The sequence below is a fragment of the Epinephelus lanceolatus genome, chromosome 12 (assembly GCF_041903045.1).
Source record: "Epinephelus lanceolatus isolate andai-2023 chromosome 12, ASM4190304v1, whole genome shotgun sequence".
Lineage (NCBI taxonomy): Eukaryota > Metazoa > Chordata > Actinopteri > Perciformes > Serranidae > Epinephelus > Epinephelus lanceolatus.
The window spans coordinates 20154847-20169380 of record NC_135745.1 but is presented as its reverse complement, the minus strand read 5'-3'; the positions used below and the strand labels follow the sequence as shown (position 1 = coordinate 20169380).

General features: G+C 42.5%; 1 protein-coding gene across 7 annotated transcripts in view; it reads right to left on the bottom strand.

Moving 5' to 3' along the window:
• LOC117271944 (receptor-type tyrosine-protein phosphatase mu) overlaps window positions 1-14534 on the bottom strand; it is a 231636-nt gene that overhangs the window by 116119 nt on the left and 100983 nt on the right. The window lies entirely within an intron of this gene.

The following is a 14534-nucleotide window of genomic DNA, read 5'->3' as shown; positions in this document are numbered from 1 at the left end:
ATGGCAGGGAGCGCAAGATAGTTTCAATAAAATCAAGGAAATTACTGAGGTCTATGCCAGGGCACAGAGAAGGCGGTGTTCCTTTGGGTCAAAGAAAATCTACTCCCAGATTTTTTCATAACACTTGAGACTCGGTCAATACTTTTTTCATATTGAAATACTATTTCCTCTGTTTGGAATTCATATTCCCAGAAAATATTTGAAAAATTTCAAAGCCACAGCCTGATACTGAGCATTGCCACATCCCATCACCGTTGCTAACTCGGTCTCACAGCAGCTGCACACACCAAGACACCACAGGTCTGTTGGTGGAAACCCTCAGCAGGAGGTGTATCATCCTTTCAGAGCGTGCCGTTCCTCTGCTCCTTCTACCTTGTCCTCTGCCTTTTCCTCTCTCTTTTCCATCTCGCCCAGTGGCGGTCAGCTATTAGCGCCACACTGAAACAGAGTCAGCCAGCCTGCCAATCCAGGCAGGACACAACCCCCACTGCCATCCTATCACCTCTAATCACACACACTCTGTGTCTCCTTGCCTTTTCTCTTCTACTTTCTCTATTTTCCCCTCTCCCTTTCCATCCTTCCATCTCCTCTTCCTTCCAATCCCCTTCTCTATTTCCTCTCTTATTCTGTGGCTCCCCCATTTCTATTTCCCGCTCTCCCTCATCTCCTCTCTCTGCTCTCCCTGTCTATTTTCCCCTCCTGCTCTCTCTCTCTCGCGCTCTCCTACCTACGGGAGGAAAGCAGCCCAAGCACAAGGTAATGGGATCAATTTCCATTCCAGGTTAAATTCGCAGTCCATTTCTCTGGAACTTAACACTTTACCACCTATTAGGAAGAGCCAGGGCTCAATTTCCCCGTTCCCCAGGAGACACAGTCCAGCAATTCAGAGGCAGCCACGGCAGCCATGTTTAACATTCTGGAGGTGCATGGGGGGAGACTGGACTGGAGCTCCAGCATGCTGTTCATTTCTACAGGCTGTACAAAGGACGTGACAAACAAGCCAGAATCTAAATGAACAACACAGTTGGCATCCTTTGAATGTGATAAACACATTTAAATGTCCGGCTGATCAAGTTTCTCTGAGAATCTTTTAAAAATATACTGAAATGACTAACAATAAGTTTTTTGAGGCTACGAGACAGAGATTAATGTTTTTCAGGAAATCAGGTCATGACATGTAACATGACAGAAGCTTGTACAAATGAGAGAGGATAATGGCAGGAGAAAAACACCCAGACAAAATGCAGATGCTTTCTTGCTGAATCAAAGACGGAACACATTGAGGTTTCACAAGGAAAAACAAAGGATGTGATCTCTCCTGTGCTTTCATAGAGCAGATGAAATAGGATTAGAAGGGCCAGAAAGAGGCAGAGGGAGAGCTGTTGAAGACAGATGGGGAATGGGATATTAATGTGTAGCATATAGTACATGGAGCATACACAAAGGGCTACAAATGAAAAAAGTATGCCAGGGAAATGGTTAAAAAAAACATCTTTCCAAAAGACAGAAAAGGGCAATTAAGCCCCTTTTCGACTGAGCGGTACAATACGGTTCAGTTCAATATGTTTTTTTGTCCGTTTCCACTGTGAAAAGTTGTGGATGGTACCAATGGAACCGTTCCTTATCATCCTTATTTTTGGTCCCCCCTCTCTTGGGGTACCTAGCACACAGATCTGGTACTAAAAGGTGGAGCTGTGAACACTGCAGTCCATTGATTGTTCAATAGAGGATGGTCACCCTGCTCAGGACTGAGCTGTGGCTGGTTTTGAGGCTCATGCAACTACTGTTCGTAAGTGGCAAGTTTTACATATATTGGTAAACTGTAACTATAAAATTAAAGGATGTTTTGCTGTCTCTTGCAGCAGCTGGAGTCAGAGACAAAATAACATAATTCACCGGGTTGACTGCAAGCAACTTTTAAGGTGGAACGTTAACTTGTAATGTTACTCGATGCATGACTTGACGACGCAAATCCATCAACACACCTTAAATTTTACAGCAACAACTTTGACAACTTTTACTTTAGTTATGACTGTCGCTCTTGTATGATATACACTTTTAGTAACGAATGGATCTTCAAGTGTTTATATATATTAATTTCGACGGGGTTATGTGAACTGCAGATATCCTAATCCTCACCCAGAAGAAAGAAAGTGTTGTGGAGCGTTGTTCCTGTGGGGTCCAGCAACACTAAACCCCTGAGCTTGCCTGAGAAGGATTAAATGCACAAACCCGCTATTTTTAAATATCCCACGGAGAGACTCTCACTGCAGCCTGTTTTATTTTGTTCTGAAAATGTTGGCCTGCAGCCTCGTTCTGTGGGCGATAAACAAGGTGCAGATTTCTCTCTGTGTCACCGGTAATAAGTAAATACAGTGAGTGCTGGACGGAGCAGTGAGTGACAACAACCCCGCCCACATTTAAGAGTACTGTCTGCAGTGGAAACACTAGGGTCTAGTAGGTACCATGTCTGAAGGGTTACTTATGGTTACAAAGGTACCATACCGAAAGTGTTTGGTGGAACCTGGGCTTTAGTTTCGCTTTAAGAAGGATTGGTCACTATAGGTTTACACAGAATGCAACACTAAAACCACTAAAATCCTTGATGGAACATGTAACAATCAGCTCTTAAAACAATTTAAACTAGATTTACTGCCTCCACCAACGAGTCAATCTGCAGTTCACATCCACTCTGGTCCACACTCATATAATATATGTAGTAAAGTCTTTGAAGGATTTTAATAAATGTTATTAGGTGTGCTTTTTGGCGAAATGGAAGTTATCACTATATTGATGTGTATGATTCCAGTAAATAATTTCCAGTGAGTACTAAGGGACAATGGGTCTCATTCATGAAACGTGAGCAGAACGAATGTGTGTGTCAACTGTTCGCAAAGGAAATTTACCTGTATTTCGGCATTCATCAACATGTTAGTAGCTCCGATCTTTTCGTAAGTACTAACAAAATCTACACCTGCTTCTGACTGCTCGTAGTGCTCGTGTAAATAAGATATTGCACATAATTGTTGCTTGTCATACACAGATGCCTATGAAACATTTAAGTTAAACATTACAAGACATTCGAAATATAACACATTTAGTGAAATCAGTAGATATTTAGCAGATTTAGGCTTTAGATTAGGGTTCTACTGAGTTATTTAAATCAACTTAATACAAAACTGGAAAACACTGTTCTCTGAATAAATAAAATAACGAACCAGCATGCTCCCCCTCTGCCCTCTTTACGCACTGCAGCCCCAACCTGCATGTCATTTAAAAAAAAAAAGTAATTATCAAAGACACGTAAACATTATTTCAAGTTTCTAGTTTTGATCTAATAAGATTTGTGGACATGGAAAAGCAATTCGGCATCTGTCTCCACTCACACCTGGCAGTTGGTGATCCTGAATCTGCCAGAGAGTTGGAGATGATGTGGTTTTACACCAGACTATCTTACTTGGTGTTAAACTTAACAGTGGGTCACTGCCAACATTAGACTGCCTGTATTAAGATGTTTTAATAGTGGTTTAATTTCACAACAGTGATAAACAATGCTGAGGCTCAGGGCAAACTGACAGAGAGGTCTCTCCAATGATGCAAGCAACACACTCGTCTGCAGCAGAGAGCTGTGACTAGGAAGAGCCTCCTCCTGTTGCGCGTTTTTTTTTTTTGCGTGTGTGTTTGTGCGTTTTTTGCATCAGGTTACCATTTACCTCCTTCCAGGCCTTTGATTTACCTATCTCTGTCACATTACAACTAACAGAAGAAAATTAAATGTTTTTCTCAACCCCACTTCACCTAAAATAACTTCAGTCTTCAGTCACTTGTTTGTTCAGTGTTCGCAGGTTGTCAGGATGCATCTATCCATAGTAATTAACACCTCCATTATCACCTCCATATAAGGTAGTCACTGGCTATTCATGGGCAGAATGTATGCTAATAGCTGACAAGGAAGCGCGCGCTGTCAATTTACGATTGGTATTCATGAATCCAGAGTACGCTTTTAGTACCAAGGCTTTTTATGTGCAATTCTACTCACAGATTTACTAACAGTTCATGAATGAGACCCACTGTTTACATGGGAGTACAGAGGACTGGTGCAACAAAAATCACCTGATGCTCAATATCAGCGAAACCAATGAGCTTGTGAGAGGCAGGATACAACACAAACCTGTAGCCATAACAGTAGACAATGCTTTTAATATTGATGTTGCTGCAAAGATGCTACGAATTCTGAAACGCGGAAGCTTCACACACATCTTCAACCCAGGAGCAGAGCAGATTTGATCAATCACCCCAGTTTCAGGATTAGTGTCACCAATTCATCATCCGACCAAATGTCTCCCGCTCTGTTCCTGAGTTATGATGCTGAATAATGGCCAGAAAAGTGTTTTTGCAGAGCATTATCTAATATGGGGTGGGTTTGATACAGTGATTGGCTGAGGAGCTTTACTAGTTACATGGCATATGGCACATGGCACATTTCGCTGCTGTGATTGGTTGTAACTGCGTCCAGACTGCTCAGACCAGGCTCATGAAACTGATCAAATATCAGTCAAGATTCAAGCATTTATGTATGCAGCTCCTTATATGTGGGATTTTCTGCAGAAGGACTTAAAGTTGCACTCATTGGTTGCTCTTGGCGGTTTCAAAGCACCGTCGCAAGATTTTTGTACACAATCTTCTATATGCCAATGTCACTGTGTGTCTTAGCTGGTCTTTGTTATCATGTGTAGTTGCCATTTTTGTTTTTTTATGGTTCATTTTTAGAATATATTGACATACTTTTGGGCTTATTTTGTGTTATATATTGCTTGTTTTAGAGCTTTACATTTTCATCCTGTATTTTTGCTCTATGTTGTCTGTCTGTAACTTATGTTGGTGCCAGGACACTCTTGGAAAAGAGATTTTTAATTAAACTAATGAGATTCTGTTAATGTATTGCCTATTTCCCACTTCAAATGTTTTCAGAGTCACATTTTAGTGTACTGTTTAGCTGTAATTTGAGAATGTTTGTGAGTAGGCCACCATTTTTTTCCTGCTTGAAAATGGACCAGGCACCGTCCCTTCTTGCATGTGTTGCTCAGTGCTTCCTCACACGCTTCGTTGTTCTGATTGGTTGGAAGTCTAACCATTTGTGTCCAGAGACATTTTGTTCTGCAGCCTTTACGACAGAGAAATGTACAGACGGACATATCGCCGGATGAACAAATCGAAAACATAATGCCTCTGGCCATGGCTGCCACTCAGCATGGAGGCATAACAATAGCTAAAGAAACTGTGTTCATATTTTTACTGGCTGATAAGTGTTGTGCATTAAAGCTTGCACTGAAGTGCTGCTTATTCTTTGAGAAACCTTTCTGCGATGATGTGTAGGAGTACTCCTTTGAATGCATCATTTTTGATAAAGATTCTCATCACAGAACTGACCTCCAGTGATTGTTAAAATTTAAATTAAATGTTAATCTTTGGTGCAGAATGGTATGTCAGACATTTACCTTCAAAGGCATCAGCTGAAGTATCAAATATTCCAAGTGCTTTCATACAATAATTGAGCCAACTCCACTCTAGCATCAAACCAGTATGTGGGGATAAATGTTATAATTCACACAGTGATCTGCCATTTTAAACAAATGTAATCACACTAAAAAAAGAGAGATTCTAACACAGAACCGGCGAAAGAAAACAGGCCTCTTCAAATAGGTTGCAATGTTGGGAAAGCCATCCAGAAAATAGAAGTTTAAACCCCTTTATTTGCGGAACTATCTGTTGGCCGCACTCAGTAGGCAACGGTTACACTAAAAGCACAGAGAATTGCAGGGTGGCCAGGCACAGAAATCAAATTAAACCAGATGCTCTCAAAGTGACAAATGCACCAAAGTGTGAATCTCAAGCAGACGTGCACGAGCGGCTGGGAGGAAGTCTCATTTTGGAAGCGTTCAAGGAGAATGTCACACTTCCGTCTTCGTGGAACATCACAGATAATGTCCACTACACCCTAATTCCTGCCAGTGGAGAGATGCCAAGAAGAATGGGAAGCACTTGTGAAAAAATACTGTTGAGAGGAATAGCCCATATAAGGAAGAGGGAAAAGGAAATAAGAGGAAGCAATTATTTATTAATATATATATATATATATATATATTTGGCTTTTTAGCCCATGGTGAGAGCATTAGATTTTTTGCTCATGTGCCAACAGAAATAGTGGAGGTACATAAAGGAATATTGGCCACTTAGTAAACAGCTCTTATGACTATTCTATGGCCTCTCCCTGGAGTTTTGTTGAGAAAAGGCTAATTGTTTGTTACCCCATTGGCTCCCTGTAGTGCACATGCCAGCTGTCTGAGGGAGGCAGTAAAGTGTGAGGATCTGTGGCGGACACCCAATCAGAATGTGTGCCCCGTGACTCAGAATGACATCATCTGTTTTCATGAACAACAAGGTGCCTCATCCATTTCAGAGCCTGGTCATGGTTGACTTTGAAGAAAGAGGAAAGAGAGAAAGAAAAACACCCTGTACCCTCCTCCTCCTCCACTTAATCTCAAATGAACGGGTCACGCTGAATGGCTGATATCCTTTATAAATCCCTCCGTGTATGGATGGAGGCTATGCAGCCATTTTCAAATAGGCCCACAGGCCCATGAATGACAGCTGATGAGATGAGCCTATTACCCCAGTCTACTGTGACCGCTAGTTTAGTTTTATTGACCGAGCAGTAAGAGGCTCAGTATCAAAAGCGCAAGCACAAATCACAACAAGGAATAACAGGGCTATCTCTTGAAATCCATACCATTTTTTTTTTTTTTTTACACAAGCTATCACACACTGAGGGCGACATTGGGGTGAAAGTACTGAAAATATGACTCTAATATCTCTCCAGTATGGCAGATATTTCTAGTGGAATAGAGTTATAATAATGGCTATGAAAGCATCCCTTGGAGCAGGAAATTACTGAGGTCTATCTTATGCCAGGGCACACAGAATGAGCTCCAGCGAGAGCCAGATTGGTATTCCAAGCAGTGGACAAATTATCACCTGCCCCACACTCGGCCATGTAATTGAATAATTTGAATTTGACATTTACATAGAACTATTAGTGATTTTTTTGTCATTACAGCGTGACATTTAAATAATGTTTTTAGAAATTATCAGCACATTATTGCCTGTTGTTAATTCGAATGGGCCCTGCGTACACGCTACTGCAGCTCAAATGATAACATGATTTCCCAAAAACATGAAACAAAAACAACAAATAACCGCATGTTGCAGCCGTCTGTCCTAGAGGGGGCTTCAAATGGTGCACTTAGCCCCTGGGTAGAGCGAGACATTAGTCCTGGATGAAAGGAAGCAAATTGGGCATGTCCAGAGAACAGCCACTTTACTGTGAGACAAGTGTGTGTGTGTCTGTGTGTGTAATATGGGGACAATGTGTGCTTTCTAGCGTGTTTACGGTTGTATGTGAGTAAAGCCAGCGTTCATACGCGTGCACAGCAGCGCAGATCTGGTTCCTCAGCATCTTACTGGCTATATGTACAGAAGAACGATTTACTTATCAGATCTTCCTCAGGCTCTGCGGCGTACGAGTCATTCAGAAAGCCAGGATCTTTATCAGATCCACATCGATTAAGAGCAGAAAAGCCTGGTGCTGGCATACACTTCCATCTCCCTGCTCAGCAAACAGAACCAGGGAGGAGGAGGGTGGAAAGAAAGGACTACTTCTCCAATGATTAGAAACCACCGTCAAGTCAATGCAGCTCCTGAGCCTGGGTGCTATCTCATCAGGATGAAAAGGCGCTCAGGTTGAGGAGGAGGAGGTGGAGGAGGAGGGGGCTTTGCTGTTCGGAGATGAAAAAAGAGAAATGCCTCGACTCTTGCAGGATGGCATGTAGACTGTCGGCTTCCTTGCTGGAGAATGTCAGCCGGGGCTTGTCACACGCAGGTGCCTTCGTCATAGACAGTACCAAAACAACATGACAACGGCGAAGATTAAATTCTGGTCGAAGGGCTGTTTTCATGTAAAGTGTTCCATTCTAGGTAGTGAGGCCTGGTATTGCTGTCACTTATCTCTCCATTGCTGTGTGTTATTCACTCTGTTCTGTTTGAGCTGGACGGGCTGGGAGGCGAGCACATTTGTTTGCCTCTTTCTATTACATCTCAGTGATAGCACTGAGGCCATTGAGGTAATGACATGGGTTTTACACTTAGGAAATCATTTTCATATCCCGCAGAAGCGAGCCGTAATGATAGCTTTTGATAACCGACAATCAAAGCTCCATCACCCTCCTAGAGTGCTCCTCTGTGCAATCCTCTGGAGGAAGAGAAAGAGAGGAGGGAGGGAGGGAGGAGGGTTAAGAGGGAGAGATGGAGAGATGGAGAGATGGAGGGAGTCAATGTGTGGGTGGGGGGCTTGGAGAAAGAAAGCTAAAAAGGGGGGGGGGGGGGGGCAGAAGTGCCAAGGTTTTTGTTCATCAAATGCAACAAGTCAAACCAGGCCTTGGGGTTGACGTGTGTACACATGTTATAATTGATAGCACTTTAAAAGGCACTGTACATGGACCTCTTGTGTTCTAACATCACCCTCTACACCCATTACAAAGTCAGAGACAAATGCCCACGTGCTCAGGACACACACACACAGACACTCTGCCCATACACCTTGGAGGCGTGGATAATCACAAGGATTTATTGAATGGTGGTGGTCGCTCCTCACTCTATCAAGTCCTTCTTTATAGGCCTCATGATAAATGAGACTGCCATGATGGGTGAGGATGAGGGGCGGAGGGGAACTACAACGTGCTGGATCGAATTGAAACTGCAGAATGAGCCCCGGCGCTGGGCCGGGCTGGGCTGCCACCTTGTCTGATGAACCCCCCGAAGCTGTAGAGGTGGAGATGAATGGGTGAACGCCTTCCTTCTCACAGTGCTGAATAGAAAGGCAGAGCAAAAAACATGAGCGGGAAAGTAAGATAGACCTCACCAGCACACGAGGGTGATGCCTGACGAAACTCGAGACTGTCATGTCAAACCAAGTCAGTGCTTGTCTTTGTTCATGATCGACCGCCTTACTGTGTGCTGCCCTAAAAAAGCAAACAAGCTCAGCTGTGTGAATAGAGGGAATACGCTTTGAACCCACAGGTCATTATTACTTCACTCCATCTCTTATAGCCCAGTTTTTTAATGCATAAGATGATTTTCAGATAAATCTGGGCTAAGGATAGTAATGTTACATTAGCTACTAGTGTAATGACTCATCAATCTGGATTGATGCCTCCATTAAATGACCAAATATCATAAATAATAAGTGAAAACATCGATTCATATTATCATCTTTAAGAAACGCCTTTGTTGTGAAATTCCCATGGCACATCTGTGTCATTGTCAAACAGTGCAGGCAGATAATGGCAGGCAGCCATATATATATATTATTTACTTGGGAATAAATCGGCAGTGTGGAAATATTTTGGATTTTGGAGAACAGACAAAACACATGCCATATGTAAACAGCATGTGGCCAGTCAGCCAATCAAAAGGCAGCAGCTTAATGCATTTAGGTATGTAGACACGGTCAAGACGACCTGCTGGAGTTCAAACCGAGCATCAGAATGAGGAAGAAAGAGGATTTAAGTGACTCTGAACGTGGCATGGTTGTTGGTGCCAGATGGGCTGGTCTGAGTATTTCAGAAACTGCCCATCTACTGGGATCTTCATGCACAACCATCTCTAGGGTTTACAGAGGATGGTCCGAGGAAGAGAAAATATCCAGTGAGCAGCAGTTCTCTGGGTGAAAATGTCTTGTTGATGCCAGAGGTCAGAGGAGAATGGCCAGACTGGTTCAAGATGATAGAAAGTCAACAGTAATTCAAATAACCACTGGTTACAACCAAGGTCTGCAGAAGACCATCTCTGAACCAACAACACGTCCAACCTTGAAGCAGATGGGCTACAGCAGCAGAAGACCACACCAGGTGCCACTCCTGTCAGCTAACAACAGGAAACTGAGGCTACAGTTCACACAGGCTCACCAAAACTGGACAATAGAAGATTGGAAAACGTTGCCTGGTCTGATGAGTCTGGATTTCTGCTGTCACATTCAGATGGTAGGGTCAGAATTTGGTGTAAACAACATGAAAGCATGGATCCATCCTGCCTTGTATCAACGGTTCAGGCTGCTGGTGGTGGTGTAATGGTGTGGGGGATATTTTCTTGGCACACTTTGGGCCCCTTAGTACCAACTGAGCATGGTTTAAACACCACAGCCTCCCTGATTATTGTTGCTGACCATGTCCATCCCTTTATGACCACAGTGTCCCCATCTTCTGATGGCTACTTCCAGCAGGATAACGCACCATGTCGCAAAGCTCAAATCATCTCAATCTGGTTTCTTGAACATGACAATGAGTTCACTGTACTTCAATGGCCTCCACAGTCACCAGATCTCAATCCATTAGCGCACCTTTGGGATGTGATGGAACGGTAGATTCACATCATGGATGTGCAGCCGACAAATCTCATATCAATATGGACCAAAATCTCTGAGGAATCTATGCCACAAAGAATTAAGACAGTTCTGAAGGCAAAAGGGGGTCCAACCCGGTACCAGCAAGGCCGGTGAGTGTCATGAAACTAGTGATTAATGTACATATAACAATCAACTAGATTATGTTTGATAGTGGAGAAAATTTTAAATTGGATGACTGGGAGACAAAGATCTTAAGATTGAAGGAGTGCCTGTTTTGCTTGATCTCTACAGGGGTTCAAATATGTTTATCCTCGATGAACATCAGAGTTTTGCAGATTCCATTAGGATATGTTCAATGCATATGTGTTTTTTGATTTATGACACTGGAAGGGATAAGAAGGATGCATTTTGTTATGTAGAATGCACCATTATAGTGCTAGGGGCATTTGACACCCGCACCATTAATACATCTGCTAATGTGCCTGATAAACCATATATACAGTATATTTCCATGGAATCAGTAATTTCATGAATTAATAATGGTTACTTAGTCCCATCATGTTTGCAACATACTGGGCAGTTCAGTAGTTTAAAGTTCACTGTATCTAAAAGGGGTTTCACAGTTTATTAATCATGAAGGCATATAGTAGGGGGTGGGGTTGAAGTAAGTACTGTGCTGCAGTGTACAACAGCGAAGCACTGGCGCTGATATCGTCACTACTTAAGACTTCTCTACAAGAGGCAAACCTCTTTCCGCTTTGCTTCAAATACCAAGTCATAAAAAATTGCAAAAATTGTCGATTGCAGTATTGGAAAATCTGATTTTAAAAAACGGAAATGGAATATATAACTCAATAAATAAGAGGGTATAAAATGTCAGCGAGCAGTCTTTTCTATCACTGACCATTTAGAGGGATTAAAAGAACAAACCTAGCAAGTCTGCCTCAGGGGCAAAAGGTGAGTCCACCAACCGGATGAAAACAAATGGACAGCCAGTTGATGGGAAGAGCAGAGGCAGCGGAGGTGGAACTGGTTAAATCAATCTTTCATTTCGTTTCCACCAATATGCTGTGCGGTGATTGGGGTCAGAGTGACAGGCAGGAATGACCCCCCCACCCTCCTCCCCTCCCATCTGTCTTAACACATACACATGCCCACATACACACCCATCTCTGCTGTCAAACCGGGCTTTGTCTTTTGTGTTCAGGTTCCTGGGGAAAACGCCTGTGGTTAGGGTTTACGCACAGGAAGAACACAAGCCCTCATTTACCGACAGGGACGCAATCTCTACTGGAGCAGCGGGAGGTTACCAAGGTGATTCTTCAACTTCAACACTCTCCAGATGGCCCGTGCGGCATTGTCATTTGTCGCCAAAAACCTGCATGTGTCGCACTCAACTCAGGGTGTTACCCAGAGTGTAAATCAATGTGAAGCGCTTGACTTTGTGAAATGGCTGCTTCATTTTCTAAGCCACCTACTTAGGAGATGTATGGGATCTAAGATCTAGCTATCTAGGCGGGGGAATACAGGATATAAATCGCAGCCTTCCTGACATTCCTGTCCTTTAGTTGAAGAGCAGACGCAGAAATGTTCTTGAGTTAGAGTTATACAACGAGACTGAATGAGTGCTTCCTGGACGCCGAGCAAGGGGAATGGGACATCTATAATTCAGCAAAAGGATGGAGAAAATCTGTGACAAAAATTACAGCAGATAGACCATGAATAATTAAACATGGGGAATAGAAACATTTAAAGACCTTGAGAAGCATTTCAGTTCAAATTTAAAAACAGCAGAAAAAAAGGATCTTGCCAAGCCTGACTAAACTACAGCTATTTATCATTCTCCCGAGGCTCAAGAGTTGAGGATACAAACAACCTCGATGATAATTGTTTGTGAGGAGCTGGAGAGGCAGCTCTGGAGTAAGAAGAGAATAAGTTTACTTGGATGTCACCAGAGTATCGTTTGTGCACATCTGTTCTCAGAGTCTCGATTCCTTCGTGTTTGGGGAATAGATAGATGGAGTGATGGAGATGAGGGAAATAATAATAATGAAACGGCTATAAATGGAGAGTCTCCCTCACTCTGTCTCTCTCCTTTCCAACAGCAGTTGTTTGAAGACGTGTCCTTGAGAAGAACGCAATTTGCCTTTTGCATAGCCAATATCATAGAACACAATTCGCCATTCTACCTCCAACTGCCTGTGATAAAAAGACTTTTATTGTGGTCCTCCTATAACCTTCCTGCACACCACAAACTCAATCTCCCCTGTTTTCTCTGAGTGACAAAAGAACACAAATTCAATGGGCCTCAAACCAAGGCTTTTCATTCGCCTCAGACAATATATAAACCCTATAGGTCACATGACTGCCAGCTATTGTGGCCGACAAACCAGACCAATGTTATCTGAGATGGTGAGGTGAAGTGGCTTTCTATTCATGCCTTGAGGCAATAATAGCATTAATTAGACACATCAAACCGAGCAAACAATTTCCTTCTAGACCCACAAAGACAGCTCTGCTCAATCTCAGCCGTAAAGGGGGAAAAAAGGAACCATCATAAAGGGTTAAACCTCACTGAGGCAATCTGCCCTGTAGACATGCATGACGTTATAGAGGGGAAGAAATAGCAGTTATAGCTGACAGATCATCATTCTACCTTTGTTAATAAAATGTTAAAGCTGGGTTAGACAAGAATTGGCAAGGCAAAATATACTGACATGGTTAAAGGGGAACACCACCTAAAGTAAGAATATCAGTACATTATTTCCATGGCCCAGGATGGTTTAATCAATATTTGTGAACATGAGCTACTCTCTCCCAAAGCCAGAAACCAGAGAAGTTAGTGATGTCACAGGGTATAAAGTCTGGCCTTTATGTCCAAATTAGCTTTATTCTTTTGTGGTGTTCTCAGTTGTGACACAGAAAAATGTACCCATATACTCAGAACATTCCCCTGGGTGCTCTCAGTGTCATCGATAACATCTTTACCAATTCACTGTCTATGGAGCAGCTCCAGACTTTACACTTGATGACATCACAAATTTAAGTTTTAGCACTCTAGTTTTCAATTGGACCGCAGAGGTGAGGCCAGCAATGTAAACACAAAAGTCAGTGAGTGAGTCAGTAAGTGAGTGAGTGAGTGAGTGAGTGAGTGAGTAAGCCAGTGAGTGAGTGAGTGAGTGATGAAGTTACACAATTGGCCAGGGTGACTGATGACGTCAGTGTTGGCATTTCCCCATTGGCTGTTGCTCTTTCAAAAATAATGGGTGCTGACAGAGCCGTGGACACTGACAGTCCTGTATTACTGTATTCCTTATTTTCACACACTCTTGTCACTCATCAGATGTTGCAATGAGTGAATTTTTTTTTCGAATCATTTTCTGTAAACACTGTAATGTTAGCATTAAGCCATGATAAAATTAACAAGCTAGCTAGCTAACTAGCCATCCATCCAAGGGCTAAATGGTTGTTTTAGGTGAGATTTATACTTGTGGCCTATGCTGTTGTAAGCATTTATACTTGTGCAGTGGTGTGTGTTTGTGACACTCCGCACACTAGTGCAAACACTAGTCTGCAGTGGGGTTTTTGTGAAGTGCTGTAAAGTTTATTTGATTCAAAACACACCCAAAACACACTGTAATTAAACATGGCTTAATAGAGACTATTCTTCACTTACTTTACTATAACTCACAGCATTCACAGACAAAGCGCTTGTCTTTATCTGGACACATTTTCCCCACAAATACAACATGCTAATGTTTTAGCACAAGCCTATGGCATTTTACATTGTAAATTTGCCTTGCGGCTAGCGGCCTTTTTCTCTATTCATATGAAGCCAGGAACAACAGTAACATTTAACAAAGGTAATGTTATAGAATTCAGCTCCATTGCAACTCATTAGGTTCACTGAGAAAACAACTGTCTTATACTAAACACGTTTTCCAAACAAATCTACCATGCTAATGTTATTAGCACAAGCCTATGGCATTTTACATTGTATAATTTAGTCTAGCGACGAGCGGAGATCTCCTCTGCTCATATGAAGTCAGGATAAATCCCGAAGTATAAATCCCTG